This window comes from Protopterus annectens, chromosome 5.part0 (genome assembly GCF_019279795.1).
Source record: "Protopterus annectens isolate FY-2018-M chromosome 5.part0, PAN1.0, whole genome shotgun sequence".
Classification (NCBI taxonomy): Eukaryota; Metazoa; Chordata; order Ceratodontiformes; family Protopteridae; genus Protopterus; species Protopterus annectens.
Window position 1 is genome coordinate 1,755,508,172 of NC_056735.1, and position 25,229 is coordinate 1,755,533,400.

Consider the following 25,229-nt stretch of genomic DNA (forward strand, 5'->3'; position numbering starts at 1 on the left):
TGACAGATCTCCTATCTTTGCAATCCAGTGCCTCCTCTCCTTTCCTTGTATTCCAATGCCTGCCCTATCCTGTTTTGCAGGTTTCTGCGAGCAGACATGTCAGCTGCCGTCGATTGGCCGCCGTGAGTTGGTTGGTGTTAATTGCTCATTAGTACTCCAATAACCCTACTTCGGCATTTTCTTTTTTTCTTCCCCTAACCTTCCTGTTTGTGCTATTGTTCGTGGTGTGTGCATCTGCTTACTGGGTTTCGGGCACGTTTTCATCCCCGTACACATGCGCTTTCGAGCACCATGTGTGCTCTCAGCTAAACGATTCTATACCTTCCTCCCCACCCCTGTCCTGCAGCTTTGCTTAGCAATGGCCAGGCCAGATTTGCATTGCTCCAATGTGCTTACTGCTACAGTGGCACACCCCTCTGCTGATGTCATATATCTCCTCTGAGCCACTCCTCGGTGTTATAGCGCTGCACCGTATGGTACGACCTTCATCTGGTGGGACGTTTGCGATTCAGTATTACCTGCCTCATTTGCATGGCATTGACTACTAATTCATAGTTACCGTGCCGAACACTGTTGCAGGCCTTAGCAACCCTTTCACCTTGGTTGTGGTGTTCCATGCCTACCATTACATATTATGGTGTAAACCTGATTTGTATGACATTGCGATTTTATGACATTTTTATATAATTTCTTTATGTTCCTGTTTGTGCACACATGCCCTGCGGTTGTACTGTGCGTTACTGTGGACATGACTTTAAATGTTTTTTAGGTGTCGTTTATCTTTTCTTATGCCATTGGCTGTGTATTTAGCTCATTGGCATATGTTAACTTTGTAATACATGAGTCTGGTCCACTTCCATAGCTCCGATGTTCTGTTTGGGAAAATGTAAACCATGTTTTTTGGTTTACATTTCCATGGGCTTATGCTACACCTGCACCACTTCATGAATCGCTATCTGCCTTCATTTGCATGGTGCGACACTGCGCATGGGGTGATTAGCATACCTATGCTGAGGGCTGCGCAGTTCTGGCGTATGCCGGTAGTGCACGTGGAACTGGATCGTACCTGAATCGCTCGACGGCCATATTTGGCATTATTCCGCCTATGCTACGCCTGTGCCTGGCGCAAGCTTCATGAATCCCGGCGTATAACTGTTAAAATCTTTTGTCAGCTCAAACTCTCTTATCACATAAGTTTCACTCCTTAAATCAACACAATCTCCTAACAACAATACACTACTACTTTTAATATTAGGACATTCCTGGAGCACTAACCAAAGACAGCTTCTGTAGAAAGACATTTATGCAGAAAACATCTATTTAGAAACATATGAAACAAATGTTTTTTCAACATTACAGGAAATATGACATAGCACTACAGCCTTCTCACTTCTGCTAACTCCCTTCCTGTTAGACTTGAAGCAGCTGTCCTGCTCATACCACTGTATGTAAACCAGTCTTATAAAACTTTTATCCTCCCATTTTCTTCTGTTGAACATTAACAATGCATCCTATTTTACCTCTGATGATATTATATTACAGTTTACTCATTTCATCATTAACACTATTGAAAGAGCTTTCTACAGATTAAATCCCATCATCTGACACACCCAACCTACAATATTCCATAAAATTGCAGGTATCTACCTTTAGAAACTTTCTAAAATCCCATCTGTTCCATTTCTTACAATGTAAATGTTTCATCCATCCATGTTAGGATATGTTATACACAAGTCATCCATGGCATGAAATCTTATGTAGAGCCATACTTTTAGCAATCTTGTCTGAAATACTAGAAATCCTCTCTAAAATGCCTTGTTTACTGTATAATATACTCAATCACTTCACAGCCTTTGTAGAAACTGAATAATTTACTGTCTTATCTTCTTCTTCTTCTTTCAGTTTTTCCCGGTTAGGGGTCACCACAGCGGATCATCTGTCTGCTCATGATTGGCAGTGGAGTTTACTGTCCTATCACTGGCAAATATAATTCCAGAGAAACTGTACATGTGTATGTACGGCATATATGCTGAACTACCTGTGTGTATATACAGTAAATATGCCAAACTGTATATGCTTCTTTTATGTGTCTTCACTCTGGGTCATGGCTGAACAGGAGTAATTTTGCCCAGCTCAGTCAGCTAAAATGGTTAAATAAAATAAATAAACAGATAAGTAAACAAATAAATCTGTTTATGTATATACAGGTCTATCTGTGTGTGTGTGTGTGTGTGTGTGTGTATATATATATATATATATATATATATATATATATATATATACATATATATATATATATATATATATATATATATATATATATATATTTTTCTGTCTCTCACTGTGCACATACATGCATACACATGCACACACACACACACACACACACACACACACACACACACACACACACACACACACACACACACACACACACACACACACACATGCATATATTTGTGTGTGTGTGTGTGTAGTAAAGTTTATTTCCATAGGAACGGAACTATGCCCCTTCCTTTGCAATTGAATGATCTCAGAGTTGATATATATAATTAGAGCGTCCAAGAAGTAATCTCAATGCATGCACATAAGTGTTTCGATGTAGCATGATTTAATGAAGTTGAAAGCCAGAAGTTACGAAGCAAAAGCAAAATCTAAAACACAAGTGTGAAAACAACAACAATTTAATTAGCGCTTTCGGAAGGAATAGTATCCTTCCTTCTTCAGACAAAACGGCTTGTGGATATGACTTTCTTTAAATAAACTTTCTAGACCATGTGAACAATTAGGTAATTAATCAATTAACAAGATTAATTCCTTTTCACATTGTTTAAAAGCCTATATTATGCAATCTCTTCGCCAGAAAATAAAATGAAATCACAGTTTAAATACTAACATTATAAATCTGTTAATAATAAACAATTCCAGCATCATTTTAAATCCATTGTCGCGGCATTTTAGAGTTGGATGTAGCATGATTTCACATTACTGTGTTGACATTAACGACATTAACATAATGCCAAATCAATCTTTTCCACTAATTATATATATATATATATATATATAGAGAGAGAGAGAGAGAGAGAGAGAGACAGAAGGAGATGTACATATAGATAACATAGAAAGATAGATTATTATATTACATGAGTGGGGGAAAGTGGGCAAGAACAAATAAATACAAAAAATCACTTGAGGATTTCATTTCTCTTTGACAAGATTAGTGAAGTTTCTTTGCAATCTGGAACAATATTCTGACAAAAATACTGCAGATTGCAGCATTTGAAGTGGTTCTGTCCTCTCTGCATTTATGTCATTTTTAATAACCTATTTTAGAATCTTTGAGGAAGTACTCAGTTTTTTAACACTATGTTTCTAAAAGGTGTGCTCACCTTCTAAGTTACTTTTCAATGAGAGTGTTAAATTGCAGTCCTTGAAAAGAGATAGCTGAACATTTTATAAGATTAATTATGTCACTTTCATTCACTACTTATTCAACAGATAAGAAGTGCAAGGCAGAGAGAGAGGGGTAGAGAAAGGGGGGGGGTAGAGAGAGAGAGAGAGAGAGAGAGAATGGAATAACAAAACATAAAGTCAGAATAACAAGCTATCAGTTAAAGTAGTCGTGATGCAGTAGAATGAATCTGCCAGCTGCCACCAGTGCATTCAACAAGGAGGGACAGAGGTAGAATGAGAGAGAAATGTAGGAGGTGGAAGAAATTTGTGGAAGGAGTGGGTTGTTGTGGAACTGCAAAGTAAGCATATGGGTGATTCGCATCAACATGGCATAGCTCCACATTTCTGAGAAAACAGAAATCACAAAGATTGAGACTGAAATCGACTAATTTTGATCAGTACTCAATCCTGGTAAACACATTCTAATAAATAAGTAAATAAATGAATTAGATAAGTAAACAAATAGTTATAGACAGAGTCCATATATAAACATCTATAAAACACCCATTTAACTAATTTATTTTTCTGGTACAAATCTCACTGAATGCTTTCATATTTTAGATTATGTTATATAGTGCTATATAAATTACATTTGTGAGCTTGTAACTGATTTGGCAATGTGAAATTTGAAAACCTAGATTCATAGCAGTCATGCAACATGTTAATATTATCTGTTTATTAAAATCATACATGATTTAGTCTACAAATGTGCTACATGTGCTACACTTTTTTATGTAAATGCAAAACATATGCAGGTGATTGTTTTTATACTCACTACTTAATATGTAGGATGATGACAGAAAGAGGAAAACATTTTTTCTTTGAAGCATTTCAGACTACAAGATGTGTCTCTTAAGCCAATTTACCAAGAATATAATATATAATTGTAATTTGCTACAGAATTTCACTGAGTTTAATGCCATTTTTCATTCAGCATAAACTATATCAAATTAAACTGAGTTTTCTTTCATATTAAGTAATTAAAAAGTAACTTTGTACTTCTGTACTTTTTTAAGAACCAAATGCATAGCTAGAAATTGAAATCAGTGTAAATAGAAATACATCTGGAGCTGATAAACTGATCTAGTAATAAAGCAATAATATTTTCCACGAAGGGAATTTCCAAACAGTCAAAAACTGAATAGGGGAAAATGTCTCTTTACTCAGCTGTCCCATTAACTTATCATGAAATAACTTCACAGTAGATTGTTGCTATTGTTACATGTTACTGCTTTTGCATTCTCCTAAACTTCCCCTATGTTTAACAATGAGAGCATGTAAAACACATACACACACACACACACACACACACACACACACACACACACACAGATATATATACAGGTGTACCTGCATGGCTGGACATGACAGATATATGGAAATAAAGACAAGCCCTATTGCTTATACATCAACTTAAAACGTGGCTTAAATACTAAAGAGAATGCATTCTTCATTACATGATGAAATATTATACTTATTTTCACCGTAGTTGCTATTCTGTATATTGACTGATAACTTTATATAGCCATTTGCTTCTCTGTTGGTTAATCTGGTAATTCAGTAAGTTGGCTGATTGTTTTGCCAGCAGCAGACCAAAATAAATTTATCTGAGAGAACCTACAAGCATCCACACTAACAAAACTGGAACAATACTATAATACAGTAGTATGCTTTGCTGAAAACCATCCCTTTAGAACTCATCACTGCCTTGCAGTTACACAACTCAAGTGGGCTGATCTCTCTCATTGCCTTAGTTTCATCGATTCATGGGTGTGTACTAGGCTAATGACCACTAGGGCCTCTTTAAGCCTAGCCATGCATCCCAAATCTCTAACAAATGTTGGTACCATTGATAAGTGTAAGCAGAGACTTGAGAGATGAAATGCTTACAAACAGGGGTCTGGGAGATAAACTATTTAAAGGATTCCTATGTCCATTAGAGATGTAGGAGCCAAGCCAGGGATGTATTAACTTCTCCCCATCCAATTGTCTAAGTTATACTTGAATTGGGTCAGGGAGGAACTCTGGTTCACATGGAAGTGGTAGTCTCTGGGATTCATACCTGTCTATATCAGGTCCGGTCCTATTTATATCACAGGCAAAGTTTATGTCTATAGAACAGGTAATTCTGGTACTGTTTGTTTTGGGCTATGACAATGCCTAGTAAGCCGGGCATCAGTCTTCCCTAAAAATCCTTTAGGAGACAGAATACAGGGATAGGGCTTTGAGGAGGTCTGCATAGGGCATGTTCCTATGTTCCAGTTGCTGGATGTGCCTGGCTAGGTACATATGAAAAGGGGCATTGTATTCAATGAGAGTTCGATGAATGCTGAGTGTAGTATATCAATGACCTCCTTGGACCTAATTGCTGAATCTTTGTTTTTAAGTTGCACAACATCGAATGATTTCCTCATTTTTGTAGACATGTGATGGTCAATGGCTGGTTTACTGTCTATGTGTGTTCCCATGTCCCTGACTGCTGGGTCAAATCTTGAGGATGTATTGTCAATATGACAGAGACCAGGGGTGGATGACTTCCCAAAGAATACTATTATGTATTTTTGTAATTTTGTTTTAGTCCATGGCTCTGACACAAGTTATTTCTCGGTGTCTGTCCTTCCTGGAGAACATTAGTGTCAGTGGGGGATTCTATGACTCCTAATTTGTAATCATCTACAAATTTGGTCAACCAGTGGCCCTTGACATTGTCCTTGACTTTAGAGAAGTACATGCCAAAAAAGGAGAGGTCCCAGGCCTTTATTATAGTCAGCTACTCATAATCCACAGACTAATATACTGTACTGATAAATACTTTGCACTACAAGGAATTCTATACCTCCACCATTCTATGAAAGCCCTTCAACCGTAAGACAAACTCCTACTCTCCATTCAAAGCCCACAGCACATCAGGGGTATCTCTATTCAAACTCTGTAGCAAACATTTGGAATATTCTCTCACCTACTCTCAAGCTTCTTCAAAATCACTAGATTCTCAAAACTCACTTAAGAAAACACCTCTCTACAATCTGGCATTGTAACTGCAAATCTCCCCTCTCATACTCTGTCCTCTTCCCCTATCTACTACTCTACCCACTGTTTATGCTCTCCTCCTTCTACTGATACACCCTGCTCCTGTCTACTTTCTGAAATTACTATTCACTCTGAAACTACTTACCATGGTTAAATTAACTTCTAGATACATCAAGGTAAAAAAAAAAAACTTCTAAACAGTTCAGTATTCTAAATTAAAATATCTACCTACTGTCTAACCATATCACTTAACCTAATACATATCTTTGTACTTACCATAGCTACATAAAGGGCAGCAATCTGAAAGCCTTACCTTGGCATATTATTGTAGTCACATGATTTACTGTATGATATTGTGCTTGTATTTGTGAAACTTGTGAGAATCTAAATCATATTTTATGATATTGTACACGTGAATATCCTGCTTGTATATCTGCTCTTGTAGCTTATCTATTTTGTAGTTACTTGAGCTTTTCTTCCTAAGACTTCACTGAAAAATTATCTTTGTGCCCAGCTGGACTTCCCTGGTCAGCAAATATGAAATAAATGAATGAATGAATGAATGAATGAATGAATGAATGAATGAATGATGAAAAATTTAGGTTTGCAAAGACAATGATTGTTTGTCTTATTAAATTTCAACTTGACATTTGCTGATGCTCTCTCTAAGGACACTGAATTTGCTTTGTGACACCTGAGTTAGCACATGTGAACTATATAATAACCTCATTAAAGACAGAAAACATAAAGGGTATTACGCTCGGCGGACATATAATCTAGAATGGATTTCCTTAAATGAATGCTTGATTTAAATTACATTTAAATGATGGCACTCGGCCATATTGATTGCAACCAGATTTTGTACTTCATAATGTCAGTTTACTATAGCCCAAGGAAGTATAACCTGGAGGATTTCAAATTTAAGGATTATATATAAGGAAGGAGTCAGTCTTCACATGTCAGGCCTGAAGAATGTACTTAAAAATAAATAGTGTGTTTTAAATGGATACAATCATGACATCTAGAATTATGAGCAGTATAGACTGTGTTTTATATAACAAAGCTAGAGAAACATACACTTCATCCCATAAAGGAAGAACAAAATGTGGAGGCAATATAAGTGTTCATTTTAAAATGATGGAGTCAAAGTAGTAAGGTGAAGTTTTTAAAATAACATTTTAAAGAACTGCTAAGGAGCACAGCTTCGGGTAGGAATGCAACCACTTAGAATACTATTCGGTTTTGATTTACAGAGCACTTAACTGGTCCGCTAATTGCTGGAGTGCATATAAGGTTAACATTTGGCCTGCTTATCATCCTAGAATAACTTGCTTATTTGACAAAGCATGTGTTGACTTTACCTTGTGATATTTAATGTTTTTATATAGAATATTCATCCAGTTTTTGCATTTTAATGCATTTCACTTGTCTTAATATTACTGGGTCATTTTATAGAGAGATAATATAGTGGAATAAATTGCTTGAGGAATCAGGAGTACAGCAACTGATATTATAGTTCTTTCTGACAGATGCTGTGGCTTACATTTTAAGAATAGTGCCAGTAACAATGATGAAGATAAAGGTGAAGGGGAAAGGATGCAAATCACCGCCCTAAACCAGTATCATCAGATTAAGTTCCTCAAAGCAAATTGGTTGGACTTAGGAATCAGTTTTTATTAGCAGATGTAATACAACTGAACATAATGTAATAAAAATATCAATTGTACCATCACTCAGCTTCTCATCTCCTACACTTGTGCTACCTCTATTTTATTTTTTTTTCAGTCTAAAACTATTTTTAAATAATTATACATCAAAAGTCAATGATAATTTTTGCCCTGACTAAATTCTGCTTATTGTCCCTTCATGAGTTTATTAGCTGTAACAGAAGAATTACTGCTGCAATTGGTAGAATGGAATTCTAACTTTCATTCTAAAAATCAATTGCTCAGCTTTTCAGCTGTCCCAGTACATATTAAATATCCTATCTGAATAAACACAATTGTCATTTTCCAGTGATAATGCATATGAAACAGTAGCTCAAAACAAAACTAATTGATTATTAGATGGTCTTCAGTATTTTGGAGGGATTCAGGAAGTTGGGGAGCATGGCCAAACTGCTTTCCATATTATCATGATGTAATAAGAATTTGACTTTGCAAGATCTGACCGAAGGGAAGAAGGGGTGAAATATAAGGCAACGTAACAAATGTCTTCTAGCATGTTATGCCAAACCAAACCTATGTAGCTAAGGTTTGTGTCTTAAAAATAATTATCATGGATAAGCGTTTTAAATTCTTAGACTTTTAAGTGCAAACCAGAGAATAACAAAATTGCTTGGCAAAACTTGGGACTTGCAAATAGTAAAATTTAAGATCATATTGGGTGATATGGAGGGGACTGACAATGACAAAAGATAATTGCAAATGAGAACAGCAATTGTTGACATTTGCTTCTTTTTTCGCAATTCCAGACATCATGATTATGGCTCTCTAGACTGCAGTAGTGGGCCTTATTAGCATAATGATAGTGAAATTTGGATAGCAGATGTGGTATAGCTCTAGCAGGATCTGGTGTAGCATATGAATCATCAGTAGACATACATTATGGATCAATCAGGGACACTTACAAATGTAGAACCTTTGGGGTACTATAAGTAACTGAACCATTGTCATAAGGAGCATGGGTGCATGAAGACTTCAATTTCTAACAAGTTGTATCAAGTTCCATGGTCATGCTCTGATCACGCACATAGTAGTTTAGATGAAATTCATGGAGACCATTTTTTTTGGTCATGAACAGCTGGCATGGAACTCTGATCTTTCATAAATGCCATAGATGATGCCAGTATACTGATGTAGTCACTGACAGTGGGAATGCTTGTTCTGTCTGGCAACAATTAGCTAATTTACTGGTGATCAATCTCTAAAAGAGTATTTGGAAAGGACTACTTGTACAAATATGATTTTAATAAAATCTGATTTGGATTTTCTCTTAGATACTGTAATTTCAGAGTTTTACAGTAAAGCATGAGTGTGTGTGTGTGTGTGTGTGTGTGTGTGTGTGTGTGTGTGTGTGTGTGTGTGTGTGTGTGTGTGTGTTATTTTTTGTTTGTTTTTTGTGAACTTCGGTTTGAGTGAAGTGTGAAGTTGTTTCAATTAAAGTGCTTTTAGTGAATTAGTCACCTATACATTAAAGTAAATCCATGGCTAATAAATGCATCAATCACAACTAGACAAGGAGAAGGAGTTAAGCAGACTGATTACTTACCAAACAGGAATGCAGTTGGGGTTGTAGACTAATAACAAGGGTAAAGAGGCAGTAAGAAGAGCCAAACCAGTTCAAGGGTAATGATGACTGGCAGTGTGATCTACAGTCATGGGATGGCATGGCAGAGTGGCTTGACCTTGATATTCACTGAATAGCTTATGTAGAGTTTGAAACACTACAGACTGGTAGGCTGTAGAGGGCATCCTTATTGCCACTTGACCATACGGGCAGACTACAGCTCTGAGTGGCACTGGAGTGTGTCAGAAGTTTGGATTCAAAAGCTACATACTACATGCGTCCAGGGAAGGGGCAGGGGAACAGAGACAAATCTAGCAAGCTGACATACAAAATAAGCCAGTAAGATTTCCTAATATACTCTAGCATAGTGTCCAACAATTGTGGATGTGTCCATGACTTGCTCACCTTTGCTGATGCATATAATTTAAGATTATTTTGTATAGTTTTAATGTAGCATCTGTGCTGGAGTGAGCAGAGAAGGATATCTGTAGATCAGTATTCATCATGTTGCTTCTGCCCTGGTTCACTGAGCCCAAGAGATATATTCTAAATGGAAGATATGTTAGAATCACTGTCTGTAGTCTCCATATTAATTACTCACTTATATAACAAGAACCACAGAGGTGATATAAACCACATAGAAAATAAAATCTGTAAAAATGAAATACTCAGATGGATATTAAATATTTGTTAGAATTTGGGATTTTGAACAGATACATGAGAGAGAAAATAATGGACATATGATTTTGACAGTCTATGGTGGAAAAAGAAGAGATTTATCTCTGTTGAAACAGTTTAAGAGAGATTCATATTAACTCATTACACTGACCAGAGAAACACGGAGAGAATGCATCATGAGGGAAATGGAGTGTTTAAGTCGAGTATTTCTTCTTAGCCTAGATATAAGGAACTTAGCCTAAATTTCTTCTGGCAAAACTGATCAACAGGGAATAGGGCAGATGTATCACACCCATAGGAAAAATATGTATTTTCTTCAAAAACCAAGCAATGACAACTTTTCATGCATTTCTTCAGATATCAGAGAAAGATCTAATTATAGTCTGACTGCAGATTGGTTAACATTGGATAAATTAGTCATTGCTCTTAAATTTCTACATTAAAGTAAAGCCAACAGTCAATGAAAGTTAACAAATTTTGAAAAGAGGCAAGGCTTGCCCTCAACCCAATATAAGGTTATATAGGTTCATAGGTAAACATTAGGCTATCAGTCTGTGAACTTTTACAAGCCTAGGCAATAACTAAAGATCAGAATCAAACCCTGTACCTTGTATTTGTGAGGTTAAGATGTTAACCCTCCCGTCAGAGATCATTTCCAGAAACAAAGGTTGCAAGGGATGCAATAACACTATTGTTGCTCCCACTTTTGAAAGGAATTGTCTTAGGGATATAGTACATACTTAATGACCAATTAGACTATTGTGCAATCATATCAAAGACTTGGCGAAGGCTCATGAGGAAATTTTGGCAGGACTTCAGCATGCCTTTAGATGGAAGCTATTCAGCACAGTTAACAGACTGCATTTATGGGAATATACACAAAGACTGCTGATCAAGGGTTGCAAATTAATACTATTTTTATTTATCTTAGAAAAACCTTTGACTGAATGAACCTGGGTGCTACTTTCAAGAATTTTTTTTATTCAGAGTTAGTCATATGTTTCATTGGTTGGATAATTATATTATTGTAAATGTAGTATGTTTTGGGTCAGGCTATTCTCCCCTTACATGCACTAGAATTTCATGCGACATAAAGGTCTTACCTTGCATTGCTTTTGTTTGCGCTATATGTCACTGATCCAACATTATTGGACTCTTCTTATCTGAAGGGAGTTGGATCAGATTGCCATACAAAAAGCTCTGAATCAGCTTGATATCTGGCTCAGATGTAGTCACATGGTTTCCAATAACTGTAAGTTAGCTTGCATGACTACCAGACATAAGAAATTCAATACCAGTTACTCTGTCTTAGGTCTCATTACACATTGCTAGGACTTGCAAGGAATTGAAATTATTATTTTTTTCATTTTCTGTCCTCTGTTGAACATGAACAGCCCCCAACTGCTCTAATGGTCCATTTATTACCTCAGTAATAGTCAGACAGATCATCTGTTTCTAGGGTAAGGATAAGGCAGAAAAAGGGGTTGGATTACCATGGACACGGACTGAGTTTTTCTTTATCTCTACCATCCCTACACATGCCCAGTAAGTCCTCCAGGAGAATGTCCAGTAGGCATAGCTTGGGACTGTCACTCATTTCTGTGAGTGACATATAGGTTCATAGGTTCATAGATTAGTACTAAGCTAACTGCCCTTGCGAGCCATTTTAAGCCTAGCCAATTATCCCTTGTGAGACTCAAACCCTACACCTTGTGTTTGTAAGGCAAACATCTTAACTATTAGGCCATCCTCCCAACAATATGCTTGAAAATGACCCCTGCATCCTAGAAGGAATATATTGTGTATGTTTCTCTGGTCTCCACTGGGGAACTGGTCCACTTTGTGAGTCCCTGAGCATTTGCAATCCTCCCCCTTGAGACAGGTGAGCAGGCATCCCTGTTCACTCCTTTACTAACAACTCCAGAAGGTGTCCAGGCCACTACCTGAACTCAGGTCACTTTAGTTGTCATTAGGGTTGTTATTCCTCTAGGCAAATAGAGCTGGGAGGTTGGGAATTTGTATGTGCAAAATATACCCTTCACACCTGATACAGATTAAGGATGGTGTGAAATATGATACACTTTCAGGATTTATCACTGGAACAGTGAATAAAAGGTCAAACTCTCTGTGGATCCCCATTGCTTACATTAGTTATTAGGCCCCTACTTGAAATCTCAGGGTCCTTGTAGTTTAGTTATAAAGTATTTTGGTTAATCCAAATAGAGATTCCAAATAAAGCAGACCAAAACAAAAGGAGATAGTTTAAAATACCCTGATTATGAATCCAGATTAATGAAATGAAATGAAGTGACTTGCTTTTTGTTTCGAATTCTTTTAGGGATGACGTTGTACAGGTTTAGCCTAGTATAATTACTGGTTTAAACCTTAGTGGCTCCAAATGAAGTCCAACTTCTTTCTACATACAGAAATGTGATCTGGTTTACAGGCTTTATATTTCTATTGAAGAATAATTTGCAATCTACACTGATAAGTGGTGATTTAACTGAAACTTTCATAAAGGGCATTGTTGTGCTCTTATGTGAGAAGGAGTAGTTGATTGTACAGGATCTGAATCAGACCTATTAAAGTTGGTCTGTTACAATTCTTGGTTCGGAAATTGTGATATATGTATTGATGCATGTATACAAGTGCTGCTTGTAATTAAAATGCAAAATAAGAAGGCTTTTGAAATTTCTTTAATAATAGCAGGACTCTTACTTGTCAATGAGCTGTCATGGTAGCAAGAAAAAAGAGGTGCAATAATGCTATTTCATGCCCCTCAACTACAGCCCCCTATAGAAGTCACAATTAACAGTATTCGTAAAATGCTGCCATTCTACTGTCTGTTGCTCAGACATTTAAATTCTGACTGTAGAAATATATCATCTTTAAGAAGTATTGCATTAATCATGCCAATATTTTTTAGATAATGATGCAGAACTTTAATGCAAAGTGGCATGACACAAGTGGTATTGCATTGTTTTCTTTTTTTTTTCTCTCTCTCTTTTTTAGCTATATATTTTTTGATAATGCAGAATACTTAAGAGTAACACGGTACATTGTCCTTTTAACAGTTTGTTTACACAGAGTGGGGCTATTTCTCCTATAGTAAAACTGGTTACAGTCAGAATCTGTCTGTGATATCAAAATGACTGAGTTTAAGTGCAAAGGTGTCCAACCCATTATCAAACCTTTTTCATAAGCAGATTTTTAGCTAGGTGCACATCACATTTTTATTTGACACTTCTTTTGGGTAACTGGATTTGCTTTACTCGTTGAATTTAAACTTGTGGTTAGTAGGCTGCACATTGAAACTTCAGTGAAATATTCTTATTTCAGTTAAATATGCTAAAGTACTTTAAAAATACATATGCCAAAGTTGTTTATTTGTACACGACTATTATTAAACAAAAAATTCAATTCCACTTAGGTACCTTTTGAGAATGCATCTGAGTTGGTACTTAGCAAGCATTTTTGGATTGCTAGTCTATTACAGCATTTAAAATATGGGTCTTGGATTACATTAGACATTGTTGATACTTACAATGATTTGTCAGTATTACCTCACAATGCCTTCTCCTTCAGATCCCATGCAAAACAAATGAGTGTGAAATATAGCAGGATTCATACTATAAGCAGTGAATAACAAATCACTATCTATGTTGATCCCTTATTGTCATTAATTATTATACCCTGCTTGAGTTATTAGGTTACTTATTGTTTCCTAATAAAATATTTCTGGTATACCAGTTCAAGATATGCTGTACTCCTGCTTGTGACCTTGAACTATTAGACTGACTGCAAAACTAAGCCTGTAACAACTGGGAAACGCTGTGCTACTTGTACTGCCATGGTCAGAAGCAATCCATGGCCGCAAATAGTCTGTCTTCTGTTTTAGTTTATTGCCTTTTGTCACCCTTTAGATAGCATCTGGTAAACATCTGAAATGCTGGGACTCACTAGATCAAGTCCCAAAATGAGGAGACTGAATGGCTGAAATATCAAAAATCAGAATTGTATATACCAAGTCCAAGATGCCATTTTAGAAATATCCCCTTTTCTCTGAGGTATGGCAATCTTTGACTTGGCATATATAAGTACAGGATATGTGGGAGGGGCTTGTACCCCACATGGGGGCATGCTGGAGGGGCTTCCACTTGCAAAAAGAAGTTTTAAGGAGAAGAACGATTTTCGAGATTTGCTCTTTTCTGGGTTTTCGGTCTTTCTTTTTCACCTTTTTGGCACTTGGCATTTTGAGTGCTGACATTTCAATAGGGAACCTATCATCTCCTGAATTACTTTTGTTTTCAACTAACTTTATACATTAACAACAAGAGGAGCTATCAAACCCAGTGCTACCTTTGGTTGCATTCTCCTGCTACAGTATGTATCTATATATGTATAGTGGATCTATATAGTACCCAGCTGCTGTTGTGAGAGTACAAATACTCTGAATTTTTTGCTGCATTGCTGCACCATACCTGCTGTTGCTCTGTATCTGTTGTCAATTAATCAGGATAAATGATTTTTTTTAAATCCCATTGTATCTATTGATCTTTAAACTAGTATAAACTAATTTTCAAAGTTTCCTTACAAAGTATTGCTGCATTGTGCGTGGCACTCATGTTGGCCACAGCACTGATGTAATATTTTGAGCATTTATGCCTGTAACCACCTTGCCATAAATCCTGTGCAATTTCTGAGCCAATTCTCTCTTGACAGACTACTAAATGTCGTGAGAGCTGTTTCATTGACACTGAATATTGTGCTGTACAGATCTACTATGAAAGGTCAACGTCCTGAATGTCGACATTTCAAAACAACAAAAAAAAAAAATGCCTGAAAGACAAAAGGGCAAAACATTCCTTTTTTCCATGTTTTTTTAAAAGAAAGAAAAAGAAAGAAGAAAATGAAGTCAAAACCACATAAACAAGATAAGTCACTACTTCATGGCCTGTTATGGATCACCTTCCTTGTTCCACGGTGATCATGACAAATTCTAAATGTGGTAGTTGAATAGCACATGCATGACAATAATTTTATGATATAGGAGCACAATTCTGCAATTATTAATTGGAAGGCATACACCACTAATGGTAAAGGTATCCAATAGATTCTTGACCTAATAAATACAAATTCCCTGAAAAAATAATCAATCTAACCACCCAGAGTCCTAATATTCTGCATCTTGTTCTAAAAATGATGGCTTCTTCTGTACTTTTCCTATTGTTCTTTATCAAAGTCCTAAAGACTTCCTTTGCAAATGTTTCTTAGTTTAAAGACTTTAAAAAGGAAAACCTGATAAAACTCCATGATCAGTTTATGAAATGTCATTGCATTACCTCCATCCACCCAAAGCAGCCACAGCCATTACCTCTATCTCAGACGTTTACTGTCAGTTACTAAAATGTACAGACCAAGCAGTCTATAATAGGACCAAATATAACGGGAAATTTAAAAATAAATAACATTGGTGGTTTACCCTATAAGCAAATGCTATAGTAAAAGAAAACAAGTTGCTAAATAGTTCCAATGTATTGTAATATGCCCACCTAAAGGACTCGATCAAAAATCGGTAAAGAGCTAAAAATCCCTATTAGAAGGTCAAAGCTAAACACAAACTGAAAAGAGCAGCAGATCCTAAGTAGAATTACAAATCATTATTCAGTTATGTTAGGAAAATATGAAATAATTCCCCAAAATGCTCGGAGCTAACACACACCAATAAGGCCCAGTTAAATCAAAATGATATTGCCAGCATACTAATACAAGCATTTAGTGATCATTTCCCACCAGCAACTTGTAGAAATTCCATACATCCTGAGTCTAATGATTGGTTAGAGTGATTGGGACATCCAAGGATTGCCATGGATCAAGTCATAACTGCCCTTTCAAAGACAATATATCATGTCCGTGGGCCTGTATAATATTCCTGAATGCTCAATCACTAGTGTCAAATATATTCTATCAGAGCCTTTCTTAATTCTTTTCTACCTTTACCTCTCCGCAGAGCAAGTTACTAAAGCATGTGAAATGATCAGTGCAATGCCCTTAAACAAACGTAGCTCTGTGTCTGACACTGATAATTACAGATCCACAGACTAAGTAGTCTAATTTGCAAAGCCATGAAATACATCATATCAAAGTTATAAATTTTGATATTGAAAAACCTACTGCACTACATGCTCATTCATTAAGCTTCTGCAATACTGAGTCATGCCACCTCAAAATAATAAATGTCTTCAAAAAGGTCAGGAAGCGTTAGATGGTGGCAGTGGAGTTTACACAGCATACTACAACCTGGCTAACACCTTTGACATGGTCTCCCCATATTGGTGTTGTGAAAAAAACAAAGTTCTCAGTATAAATGTTTATGTTGTGAAGCACATAACAAATTGGAAGTTAGAATAAAAACACATAGATAAAATGGCTGCAGTCAGATCAGAAAGTAAAAAGATAAAAATTGATGTCCATCAGGTTTCTTTACTTGGATCTGTACTATTCAGTTCCTATTATACTAACCTTCAAACCAAAAACTGTGTCCTACAGCTAAATACATTTTAAGATAATTGCAAGCAACATAGCATTATTCAGTCAACTTCCATAATAGAATACTGCACCTTGCAAATAACTACTTTAAAGAAAATGAGATTAAACTAAATAGGTTCATAGGTTCACAGGTTGGAAGTATGCTATCTGCCCTAGGGCCTATACAAGCCTAGCCAAATAATTCCCCTGATATTTCTTCCCACAATATTTACTTCCCTGGGCCGCTGTCTAGCAGGCCGACTGGTGTGATCCCCAGGGTGAATTTCCTATCTCCCATCCAATCATCAAGCTTCCTTTTGAAGAGGGCCAAGGAGGCACTCTGCTTGACATGTATGGGTAGTCTATTCCAGAGTATCGGGAGTCTCTGGGTCAGGAACCTACCCCTCCAGCATGTTTTGTTCATTGTGATGACAAGGTTTAGATCCCTGGAGCTTGTGGCTCTGACAGATTGGGATTTCTTTAAGTGGAGCATGTCCAACAGCTCAGGGTTTGACATGACCTTGTATGTTAAGCAGAGATTGCCTCTGAGTAGACAATATGCCACAGAGTACAGCTGGAGTTTTTTTAGACAGTCAGCATAGGGCATCTGCTTTAGGCCTGTGATTCTTTTAGAGAGGCATTTCTGCAGCCTTTCCAGCTGTTGCAGATGTCTTATGAGATACATACAAAACGGGGCATTGTACTGTATAATGGGTCTAATGAGGGATGAGTACAGTGGGACAATGACCTCCTTTTTTTCTGGATGAAAAGCCCTAAGTGATGAGGTGTGCCTCATAGAAGGATTCCCTGACTGTTGTGGCGATGTGGTTATCGAAGGTGAGACTACTGTCCACCTGTGTCCCTAAGTCTCTCATCACATTTTCTGTGTTTAGTGTACTGCCACCTATGTGGTAATTCATGGGTACATGGTTTTTCCCAAAGGGGATAACTATACATTTCTTGACATTAAGCTTGAGACCATGGCTCTGGCACCAAGCATCTGTTTCTGTAAGGCCCTTTAGTAGAATATCCACATCATTTGGGGATTCAATAATGGCTCCCAGTTCACAGCCGTCCTTTAGTGTTGGCCTGTACTTCAGAGAAGTAGATGCCAAGCAACAGCAGTCCCAGGACTGAACCCTGAGGTACTCCACTTGTCAGCTGTCTGGAGCTAGATTTGGAGTTGGCTACTTTTACAGTCTGGGTTCTGTCAGTAAGCCAGTTGGCAACTCATCGCTAATGCGTCCGTCTCTAGTGTCATAACATAGTTAGGTAGGGGTTTGAATCCAGCAGGGGGCAAGTGTGTGTGAAGGGGGGTAAGTGTGTATGAAAGAAACATCCCTTTCCGGCGGAAAACAATACTCAAGCCGCTGAATCACTTACAAACGCCTTCTACCAGCACCTGCAGGACTGCATGGATAAGGCAATCCCAAGCAAAACAAAGACTCTTTGTACCAAAGGCAAGCGTCCAGTCTGGTGGACCCCAGCCATAAACAAACTCTACAACAAAAGGAGGAAGCTACTACAAGATAGAGCAAAATCCTTAAAAGGTAAGACACCCTTGATCACTATAAGTAAAAAACTAAGAGCTCTCATAAAATCATCCAAAGCAAATTTCGAGAGAAAAATAGCTAAAGACTCAAAAGACAATCATAAGGCCTTCTTTAGCTATGTTAGAAACCTAGGAGGAAACTCCCAGATATGCTCAGAACTAGTTCAAAATGATGTGAAGATTACTGATCCTACAGACATTGCCAACATACTGGCTGACAGGTTCAGTGCAAACTTCTCCCCCCCCTCCCCTCCAAAAGGAGAGATATCTATACCAAATGAGTGCAGCCCCCCAAACATCTCCAGCGCCCAAGTGAGAACTGCTCTCTCCAAAGCAAAAAACACAGCATCCATGGGACCCGATGGTGTCCCGGCTGTGTGCTCCACGAACTCAATGAGGAATTAAACCCACAGCTAGGACAGCTGTTTAATCAAAGTCTTACCTCTGGATACGTACCCAGGGAGTGGCGTACTGCAACTGTGGTCCCACTTCACAAAGGCGGTGCCTCCACAGACCCTGGAAATTACCGGCCCATTAGCTTGACAAGCCTTATCTGCAAAGCCATGGAGAGGATCATAATGGACCTCATAAATAAAGACATAGGGAATTTGCAGACTTTGGATCCAACCCAGTTTGGCTTTGTCAAAGGCAGATCATGCCTTTTAAACTTGGTTGACTTTTTCGAAACAGTCACCAAAGCCATTGATGAGGAAAGGCAGTCCATACAGCCTACCTCGATCTGGCTAAGGCCTTCGATACAATACCCCACTCAGGTATCATTGAAAAACTCATCAGCTTAAATGTTAACCCATACATCACAAGATGGGTTGCAAACTGGCTGAGTGACAGAACCCACAGGGTCAGAGTTGCTGGCGCCATGTCAGACTCAAAGCCTGTCACAAGTGGTGTCCCACAGGGCTCAGTCCTGGGCCCACTCTTGTTTGGCATCTACTTTTCCAAGTACAAGCAAACACAGGAGGGTTATGGCTGACAAAGTTTGCAGATGACTGCAAACTGGGCGCCATAGTAGAAAACACATCTGACACAGATATCCTTCAGAAGGGTCTCACAGAAATGGATAACTGGTGCCAGAGCCACGGCCTAAAGTTAAATGCCAAAAATGCATAGTCATACCCTTCGGGAAAAACAAGGTTACCCCTAGCTACCAAATAGGGCAATCCACTGAGCACAGAAGAAGTTATCAGGGACCTGGGGACCCAGGTTGATAGTAGTCTGTCATTCGACACCCATGTAGCTAAAGTAGTTAGGAAGTCCTTCTACATTGCCCACCTTATCATGAAGGGATTCTCATCTAGATCAAGGGAGGTCATAGTCTCCCTTTACTCATCACTCATCAGACCAATGATTGAGTACAATGCCCCATTCGGAATGTATCTGACCCGACACTTGCAGCAGCTGGAGAGGCCACAAAGTTCCTCACCAAAAGGATAAAGGGTCTCAAAATCTGTCCTATGCTGCCCGACTGAAAGAACTCCAGCTCTATTCAGTCGCTTACGCTGCTCAGAGGTGACCTTTGCCTAACATACAAGGCCATGTCAAACCCAGATTTGATGAATATGCTTCACCTCAAAAATCTAGATCCATCAGAGCCACAAGGGCGGAGACTTAAACCTCGACACGGCTATTAATAGGACGTGCTGGAGGGATAGATTCATCACCCAAAGACTCCCTATGCTGTGGAACAAAATCCCGGTACATGTGAGGCAGAGCACCTCGCTGGCCTTGTTCAAGAGAAATCTTGACCAATGGATGGGAGATCGCAGATATACCCCAGGAATTACCTCAGTGTCACTGCTCGACAGAGGCACAGCAAAATAATGGGTATAGTTCCCCATACTAAAGGGGTGGCGTAAGCCACAAAACAATGGGCTAGGCTTATAAATGCCCTCGGGCAGATAGCCTAGTATGAACCTATGAACCTATGAACCTATGAACGATTTATGCCCAACTTAGTAAGTTTATCTATGATTCCAGAGTGGGGGATGGTGTCAAAGGCCTCGGCGATGTCCAGATAGGCTATGTTGCAGTATTGTTAAATTTGGAACATTAATGTGTTCCACAAGCTATAGCATAGATGACTCTCCTGTCCAGTTTGATTCAGTCATTGGAGATCTTGGTGTATTTATTGACAACTTCTTGTACTCCAACCACCATGTTACAGTAGTATTCACCAAGTCCTTCTATCTGGATCAACTAATGTCCAAAGGTAACTCACCTAGATTAAGATAATTTATCATTCCTCTCAAATCATCCCTTAATACCCCCTTTGGCATATATTTATTTAAACACATTGCACAAGATGAAGGACATCAGAGGCTTCTAATTAACAGAATCCCTAAGCTAACAAAACAGACATGAATTCTTCTTATAGCTTGTGTCTTGCAGACTCATTCACGGTGAGTTTCGTTTAGGATTAATGCTGTTAAGGACCCTGTCCTCCATCATCTCTTATACCTTCATGAAATCAGCAGTGCCACAAACACCCATATTAACTACTTAACTTTTCAATAAATAAACAGGAAGCACTACAATCATAGGTGTAGCCCCCACTGTGTAACCTATCTTTGCAGCAAATGACATGTTCATATTAAAAAGAGTAAAAACCATACTACTTTTAAAGTGAACCTTTTTTTTTTGCCCTGGAGCTAATCATCAGCTCCCATCAGTCCTTCTTCTCATTCACTGAGACTGCAAGATCTATCTTTGCCTCTCTCAGGCTCAATCTGACCCTATTCTAGGGTCAGTGAGGACATCAGATCAGACTGCTGCCAGATAATGTGCCTAACTCCCGTCCCCTCTTACTGCCTCAAGGAGATGTATTTATGCTTTTGTGCATGTATAACCTCTTAAATAGTTCACCACTCAGGCAGCACAGAGCTGGACAGGCTTATATGCTGCATAATGTAGTGAAGCAAGGCTGCGTCTGTCCCTCAAGATAGGCATGCTGACCTCAGACTCTCACTCCCATCTTCCCTCAATGGCTCCTCCAGCCCCTCTGTCATCAATCAAACATGGGGCATCTGGGGCACTTTAGGGAATGCATCCTTCTACATGATGGAGTTTGTCTTCTTTAAGGTGAACCTTGATAACTGCATGGGTAGATTCTTCCTACTCCTATCTTACATCATCCTCTGGAAACAGGAGGCATGAGGGTGAATGCTGGTGAGGCTTTAATAGTACTTGAACTGACCTGCCTTATAGACTCTGTGATCCTAAAAGACTACAAAGTCATGAAGAGTTTGTTATGGTAGAACATCATGCAGTTTAGTTACAAGCTGTAGGTCTTGTTCAACAAATAATTTTGGGACTTTTATCCACTTTACATTTTGTGGGTGTGCCCCCATTACGTTTTGTCATTATGGTTCAGTGTCATGTATTTCTGTGTATGAATGTCTATGTGTACTTATTTATTGAAGGATGATGTGGCTGGATTTAAATGACAGCCTCAATGAATAATGAATTTAGCTGTATGTCTGTATGCTATGTATATATGTATGTTTGTATGTATATATATATATATATATATATATATATATATATATATATATATATATATATATATATATATGTACATATAGATGCATATATATATATATATATATATATATATATATATATATATATATATATATACACATGTGTGTGTCTGTGTGTGTGTATGGGGCAGAATGTCAGGCTGGCCAGTGTGATAGAGGAAATGTACTGTTCCCTATTGTGCAATGAATAGACAGTTGATTATAACATTTAGAATATAGAGAAACGATGCAATAGATTGTTTTAAATTACTATCACTGGGGATTTTTTCACTGAATATATTTGTCAGTGGAGTTTTAGTGTTAACTTTGAGGATACGTTTTGTTTGATTACCGGCCTTCTTTCAGTTTGTTGAACTGTTTCAGTTTTAAAGGAGTTTACTTTGACAGAAAGTTGACAGGAAGCCACAGATATCTTTTGGTATCTGTAAAGAAAATGAACAGCAGACAGAGTCGAAAACTCCAAGATACAAGCAGACAGATGTGACTGATTTGTCAATTACTACAAGAGATGGATAGCATTAATACTATGCTAAAAACAGTAAGTTACAAGAACATGCAGCAGAAAAAGAAGTCACCATTGAGAAATGATATGTCTGAAAACATTCAGTGATACTGTGGGGGGAATTCAATAAAGCCTACACAGAGTGATTCTCCAAGTAGGCATAGTGGCATGACCCCAACAGAGAACATGGCTGCCGAGCGATGCGGTAAACAGGGCAGAGGGCCATGCACGAGTGTGCAAACACGGTAGTGTCTTCGGAATGCAAATCACCTTAAGCTGGTGAAATCCATGCAAATGAGGTTGATCTGTGATACAATAAGCAGAAAGGTACCCATGTAGGTGCAGTGTTGATATAAGAAATGTATGCGGATAGAAACTGTGTACTGAACTGTAAAATTTAAACAGGAGCTGTGAAAGCCCCTCAAAAAGGGTGGATATGGCACTGTAGGCATGCGGCCAAAACTATGGTCAATGAGTCCAGAAAGCAATGGAAATCATTAAAAAAATATATATATTTTTAATACAAACATGTCGTTGTGGCAAAAAAAAAAATAATAATAAAAAAATGTAAAAAAATGAAAATTAGGCATTTGCAAAAATATTGCATTATAGTGCCCAGCATGCAGAGTCTTACAATGGCAGGTGTCAGTGGTTGCTAAGGAGGCAGGCCCTGGAGTAGGGAAGTATCCAAGGTATGCGCAATTAGCTGTATGTAAATGAGCTTGGGTTACTGAATAGCAAAAAGGGCTACAGTGTCTGCAGATACAATCCATAGTAGGGCTAGAATCATGTAGGTTGTAGTGCAACAGATAGCTGACATCAAAAGGGGGTGCATCATGGTATGTGTAAGCAGACTGGAGCTCAGCGGGGCCTGTTTGCACTCAGCTAAGCACAGCTAAGCAGGGGGAAGTGTCTGATGCTGCTGAGCTGTGTTTAGCCTCATGGCCTGTGTTTTAGCTGGTTTAAGAAATGCTGAGTGTGCCTGTGCTTGAGGAGTGTCATAACTGCTGAGCACTGTTTTCACTAATGCCATGGGTTTGCAGTGAAAGAATTAGGGAAAAAAAGAAAAAACAAAAAAGTAAATAGCCTGTGAAAGCCAATCAGGTAGAAATGATTGATAAGTCCTATTCAAAAGACAATGGCCCATTCAAACCACCAATGCTATACCTATCAGATGGAATGCAGCATTATGAGCCAATCACACAGACTGCATCTGCAGCACACCACTATAAAGTATGCATACACCCTAAAATCTGATTTTCCCACATACTCTGCACCATTGGAGTACACACTTGGGAATTTTAACTGACAAAATGATAGGGGCTGCTGCTGCTCTGCTACATCTGTATGTGCTAGAGGCTGAGGTCAGTGCTGGTGCTGATGCTGACAATAATCCTAGACTGAGAAGGAGAAGAGTGTTCAGGTCTAGGGTAACCTTCCAGGGGCCACATGAACTGGAGATTGTAGAGCAATACAGGGTGGACAGGATCATACTACAAGAACTCACTGAGTTATGCCGCCCTCAACTCAGACCCACAGCCAACAGAGGGGAACCCATCCCAGTGGAAACAAAGGTATGTGTAGCCCTTAGAATATTATCTACAGGTGCTTTTCAAAGACCAACTAAGGACATAATGGGGGTCTCACAGGCATCTGCATCCAGGGTACTCCACCACTTCCTGAATGCCATCCAAACACATGCCAGTGAGCACATTTATTTACCCCGAACGTATTAGTCTCTTCTACCATGTAGGGCACCACCCTGAGGTACTGGGTGCCATAGACTTCACTCATGTGCGCATCAAAGCACCTCCCGGTGAAGAGGTTAGAATCTACGTCTACCGCTAGGGGTATCACTCCAACTGCCAGGTTATGTGCAATGCCCAGGGCATTATCATGAATGTGTGTGCTGGCAGCCCTGGCAGCTATCATGACTCCCACATCTGGCATGCCTCACAGCTGTACCAGATGTTTTCCAGGGTGGACATACTGTATGGCCATTTACTGTGTGTTGCTGGCTATGCACTGGAACTGTGGATGATGGCACCCATCAGAAATGCAGACAACCTACTGCAGAATACCATAATGAGGCACACGCATAAACTAGAAACATCATAGAGCATGTGTTTGGGCTACTCAAGTCACAGTTCTACTGCCTCAATATAGCTGGTGGAGCCATGTAGTACTCGCCAGCCACATTTGCACACATGTTCACAGTATGTGCCATGCTACACAATATGGTGGCTGTCATGACTTAGTGGGCTAGGTACATTACCATGGTTGATGGGGTACATGGTTCGAGACTGGCTGTGCCTACTGTTTCGCATGTGAGCTACACCTATGGTAGGAGTTCTACAGACTGTCCTTGTGTTAGTATTTGTTACTGCAAGAAAGTTGGACAAAGACAGAGCCAATGGAGGGGCAGGAGGCCACAGATATGGACAGTACTGTAAGCTAGATGGTGGCTAGTAGAACAGCATACTGTAAAAAGGAAACAAACGAAGGCTCAAGGACACAAAATCTCCAAAGCAAAAAAAAGTAAAAACAGGTTTATTACTTTGCAACTAAACAGTATGATACAAAAATAAATGGTTTATTTTTGTATCATACTGTTTAGTTGCAAAGTAATAAACCTGTTTTT